Genomic DNA, 6,114 nt, shown 5'->3' with positions numbered 1-6,114 from the left:
CTATGTATTATAGATATATATAGTCCTAGGAGCCCTGACAGTGTCATACACTATGTATTATAGATATATATAGTCCTAGGAGCCCTGACAGTGTCATACACTATGTATTATAGATATATATATAGTCCTAGGAGTCCTGACAGTGTCATACACTATGTATTATAGATATATATAGTCCTAGGAGTCCTGACAGTGTCATACACTATGTATTATAGATATATATAGTCCTAGGAGCCCTGACAGTGTCATACACTATGTATTATAGATATATATAGTCCTAGGAGTCCTAACAGTGTCATACACTATGTATTATAGATATATATAGTCCTAGGAGTCCTGACAGTGTCATACACTATGTATTATAGATATATATATAGTCCTAGGAGCCCTGACAGTGTCATACACTATGTATTATAGATATATACATATATAGTCCTAGGAGTCCTGACAGTGTCATACACTATGTATTATAGATATATATAGTCCTAGGAGCCCTGACAGTGTCATACACTATGTATTATAGATATATAGTCCTAGGAGTCCTGACAGTGTCATACACTATGTATTATAGATATATATAGTCCTAGGAGTCCTGACAGTGTCATACACTATGTATTATATATATATATATATATATAGTCCTAGGAGTCCTGACAGTGTCATACACTATGTATTATAGATATATATAGTCCTAGGAGCCCTGACCGTGTCATACACTATGTATTATACGTATATATAAAGTCCTAGGAGCCCTGACAGTGTCATACACTATGTATTATAGATATATAAAGTCCTAGGAGTCCTAACAGTGTCATACACTATGTATTATAGATATATATAGTCCTAGGAGTCCTGACAGTGTCATACACTATGTATTATAGATATATATATAGTCCTAGGAGCCCTGACAGTGTCATACACTATGTATTATAGATATATATAGTCCTAGGAGTCCTAACAGTGTCATACACTATGTATTATAGATATATATATAGTCCTAGGAGCCCTGACAGTGTCATACACTATGTATTATAGATATACATGTAGTACTAGGAGTCCTGACAGTGTCATACACTATGTATTATAGATATATATAGTCCTAGGAGCCCTGACAGTGTCATACACTATGTATTATAGATATATATAGTCCTAGGAGCCCTGACAGTGTCATACACTATGTATTATTGATATATATAGTCCTAGGAGCCCTGACCGTGTCATACACTATGTATTATACGTATATATAAAGTCCTAGGAGCCCTGACAGTGTCATACATTATGTATTATAGATATATATAGTCCTAGGAGTCCTAACAGTGTCATACACTATGTATTATAGATATATATAGTCCTAGGAGTCCTGACAGTGTCATACACTATGTATTATAGATATATATAGTCCTAGGAGCCCTGACAGTGTCATACACTATGTATTATAGATATATATAGTCCTAGGAGCCCTGACAGTGTCATACACTATGTATTATAGATATATATATAGTCCTAGGAGTCCTGACAGTGTCATACACTATGTATTATAGATATATATAGTCCTAGGAGTCCTGACAGTGTCATACACTATGTATTATAGATATATATAGTCCTAGGAGCCCTGACAGTGTCATACACTATGTATTATAGATATATATAGTCCTAGGAGTCCTAACAGTGTCATACACTATGTATTATAGATATATATAGTCCTAGGAGTCCTGACAGTGTCATACACTATGTATTATAGATATATATATAGTCCTAGGAGCCCTGACAGTGTCATACACTATGTATTATAGATATATACATATATAGTCCTAGGAGTCCTGACAGTGTCATACACTATGTATTATAGATATATATAGTCCTAGGAGCCCTGACAGTGTCATACACTATGTATTATAGATATATAGTCCTAGGAGTCCTGACAGTGTCATACACTATGTATTATAGATATATATAGTCCTAGGAGTCCTGACAGTGTCATACACTATGTATTATATATATATATATATATATAGTCCTAGGAGTCCTGACAGTGTCATACACTATGTATTATAGATATATATAGTCCTAGGAGTCCTGACAGTGTCATACACTATGTATAATAGATATATATAGTCCTAGGAGCCCTGACAGTGTCATACACTATGTATTATAGATATATATATATAGTACTAGGAGCCCTGACAGTGTCATACACTATGTATTATAGATATATATATATATATATAGTACTAGGAGCCCTGACAGTGTCATACACTATGTATTATAGATATATATAGTCCTAGGAGTCCTGACAGTGTCATACACTATGTATAATAGATATATATAGTCCTAGGAGCCCTGACAGTGTCATACACTATGTATAATAGATATATATAGTCCTAGGAGCCCTGACAGTGTTATACACTATGTATTATAGATATATATAGTCCTAGGAGTCCTGACAGTGTCATACACTATGTATTATAGATATATATATAGTCCTAGGAGTCCTGACAGTGTCATACACTATGTATAATAGATATATATAGTCCTAGGAGCCCTGACAGTGTTATACAGACACCTAAATAGAACGTTCCAAAAACTTCAGGGTCAAATAAAAGAATGCGTGTGTCAAACTTAACAATGGCAAATGATATGTAAATACGTTTTCTTTAATATTTATAGGAAAATTGTTTCTCTAGCGCCACCATTTGGAAGGTACGTACCTATAGATCGGTACCTGGTAACTGTCTTCTCATAGGTTTCTCCTCGTATTCGAGGTGATATTGTGGTTTGGCTTTAATCCGGTCACTTTCAGGCTTCTTGAATGTCAAGCACTGACCTTTAGAGAGTTTCCTTATTATAGGTGGTGCTAGAGGGACAGCTTTACTTTTTCCATCAAGAATAAACCACAGAAAAGGTCAAAGTACGAAAATCTGCAGAGGGACCTTAAAGTTACGTACAATTCTATGAAAAAGTCCCACTCTTAGACTAAAGTTATACATTTTATTAATACCGGATAAATCACATGTATCACTGATAGATGAGAATGTGTCACAGCCAAAGGCGTTGGATCCAGGACCAGGATCATTGGTGGTCTCTGCTGAGCTAGATGTGAGGACCTACAAGACCAGTTACTTCGTACACTCAAGTACTATGGGGATGACAAGGACCACTTAGTGTTCTAGCAGGACAACGACCTGAAACAGATGTCAAGATCAGCAAAGAAATGGCTCAGTGACAATGAAGTGGAGGGGCTGGATTGGCCCCCACAGTCCCCGGACCCCAACTCAATCCAACACTTGTGGGTAGAGGTGAAGAAGAAGCTGCTTGTGTCCAAGTGAGTGGCCCAGTGACTACCAACATTGGGGACGTGTAGAAGAGACCTGGGGTTAGAGATTTAGGGTGAGACATGCTGGAATCTGATCGAGAGCCCGGAAGGATTCAGGCCGGGGTGAAAGCCAATTTAGAATTTTAGGAGCAAAACAGTAACAATGTAGTCACATGAGAAGAATCTGCAGAACGGATCACATGTATGTACGAGAGAGCCAAGATGGCTGTCTATACAATGGTGGGAGTCTCACGTTCAGGAGAGGGGTCACATGGACCACATCATATATGGTGACTGAGACATAAGCGCTAGCTCCAGGGGTTCAGCGCTCGCCCTGTGATGTATTTTTTGCATTCCCGGCATGTGAATGGCCTTTGTGGGCTGGAGGTCACGAGGATGGCAGCCAAGAAGGCCGAATTCTTCTAATCACTTGGCTCTCATGTGACTTCTCTGAGGGCCGGCGCCGCCTGAGCTTTTATCTTCTCTGGCTCAGCTTGGCCAGGGAAATGTTCTTTTAACCCTTCGTATAATGGCCTTGAAATGAAAAGCCAAATCCATGCCACATCTTTGGTATATAGATTTCCCTGCCAGGATGATCGTAAAACCGTTATTTACAAGTATGCCAATGAGCCTCATGGCGCACAGGGGGCAGTGACTTCATTGTCCGAGCACATCATCCACATCAAGTTCTGCGCATGTACAATATACACTCCATCAGTTCATGCACCGGCGCATGTAACATGAAGATGACGCTGCTCTGAAACGGCTGAGGGGGCTGAACTGCAGGACTGTCTGGGCGTTACTGTGGATGACGTGGCTGTGCTCGGTAATGTAAACCCCAAGCTGTCTTACATTACTGTCTACATCTAATATTTGGGTCCAGAAGATGTGCAGGCGTTTAGATGATGTCTGGAGGGTGCAGGCGTTTAGATGATGTCTGGAAGGTGCAGGCGTTTAGATGATGTCTGGAAGGTGCAGGCGTTTAGATGATGTCTGGAAGGTGCAGGCGTTTAGATGATGTCTGGAAGGTGCAGGCGTTTAGATGATGTCTGGAGGGTGCAGGCGTTTAGATGATGTCTGGAGGGTGCAGGCGTTTAGATGATGTCTGGAGGGTGCAGGCGTTTAGATGATGTCTGGAAGGTGCAGGCGTTTAGGTGATGTCTGGAAGGTGCAGGGTTTAGATGATGTCTTCAAGGTGCAGGCGTTTAGATGATGTCTGGAAGGTGCAGGCGTTTAGATGATGTCTGGAGGGTGCAGGTGTTTAGATGATGTCTGGAAGGTGCAGGCGTTTGGGTGATGTCTGGAGGGTGCAGGCGTTTAGATGATGTCTGGAGGGTGCAGGCGTTTAGATGATGTCTGGAGGGTGCAGGCGTTTAGATGATGTCTGGAAGGTGCAGGCGTTTAGATGATGTCTGGAGGGTGCAGGCGTTTAGATGATGTCTGGAGGGTGCAGGCGTTTAGGTGATGTCTGGAAGGTGCAGGCGTTTAGATGATGTCTGGAAGGTGCAGGTGTTTAGATGATGTCTGGAAGGTGCAGGCGTTTAGATGATGTATGGAGGGTGCAGGCGTTTAGATGATGTCTGGAGGGTGCAGGCGTTTAGATAATGTCTGGAGGGTGCAGGCGTTTAGATGATGTCTGGAAGGTGCAGGCGTTTAGGTGATGTCTGGAGGGTGCAGGCGTTTAGGTGATGTCTGGAAGGTGCAGGCGTTTAGGTGATGTCTGGAAGGTGCAGGTGTTTAGGTGATGTCTGGAAGGTGCAGGCGTTTAGATGATGTCTGGAAGGTGCAGGTGTTTAGGTGATGTCTGGAAGGTGCAGGCGTTTAGATGATGTCTGGAAGGTGCAGGCGTTTAGATGATGTCTGGAAGGTGCAGGCGTTTAGGTGATGTCTGGAAGGTGCAGGCGTTTAGATGATGTCTGGAAGGTGCAGGCGTTTAGGTGATGTCTGGAAGGTGCAGGCGTTTAGATGATGTCTGGAAGGTGCAGGCGTTTAGATGATGTCTGGAAGGTGCAGGCGTTTAGGTGATGTCTGGAAGGTGCAGGCGTTTAGATGATGTCTGGAAGGTGCAGGCGTTTAGGTGATGTCTGGAAGGTGCAGGCGTTTAGATGATGTCTGGAGGGTGCAGGCGTTTAGATGATGTCTGGAGGGTGCAGGCGTTTAGGTGATGTCTGGAGGGTGCAGGCGTTTAGATGATGTCTGGAAGGTGCAGGCGTTTAGGTGATGTCTGGAAGGTGCAGGCGTTTAGATGATGTCTGGAAGGTGCAGGCGTTTAGGTGATGTCTGGAAGGTGCAGGCGTTTAGATGATGTCTGGAAGGTGCAGGTGTTTAGGTGATGTCTGGAAGGTGCAGGTGTTTAGGTGATGTCTGGAAGGTGCAGGCGTTTAGATGATGTCTGGAAGGTGCAGGCGTTTAGATGATGTCTGGAGGGTGCAGGCGTTTAGATGATGTCTGGAGGGTGCAGGTGTTTAGATGATGTCTGGAAGGTGCAGGCGTTTAGGTGATGTCTGGAAGGTGCAGGTGTTTAGGTGATGTCTGGAAGGTGCAGGCGTTTAGGTGATGTCTGGAGGGTGCAGGCGTTTAGATGATGTCTGGAGGGTGCAGGTGTTTAGATGATGTCTGGAAGGTGCAGGCGTTTAGGTGATGTCTGGAAGGTGCAGGTGTTTAGGTGATGTCTGGAAGGTGCAGGCGTTTAGGTGATGTCTGGAGGGTGCAGGCGTTTAGATGATGTCTGGAAGGTGCAGGCGTTTAGGTGATGTCTGGAAGGTGCAGGCGTTTAGATGATGTCTGGAAGGTGCAGGCGT

This window comes from Leptodactylus fuscus, chromosome 10 (genome assembly GCF_031893055.1).
Source record: "Leptodactylus fuscus isolate aLepFus1 chromosome 10, aLepFus1.hap2, whole genome shotgun sequence".
Classification (NCBI taxonomy): domain Eukaryota; kingdom Metazoa; phylum Chordata; class Amphibia; order Anura; family Leptodactylidae; genus Leptodactylus; species Leptodactylus fuscus.
The sequence above is the reverse complement of the archived record's forward strand: the minus strand, read 5'-3'. Positions refer to the sequence as shown.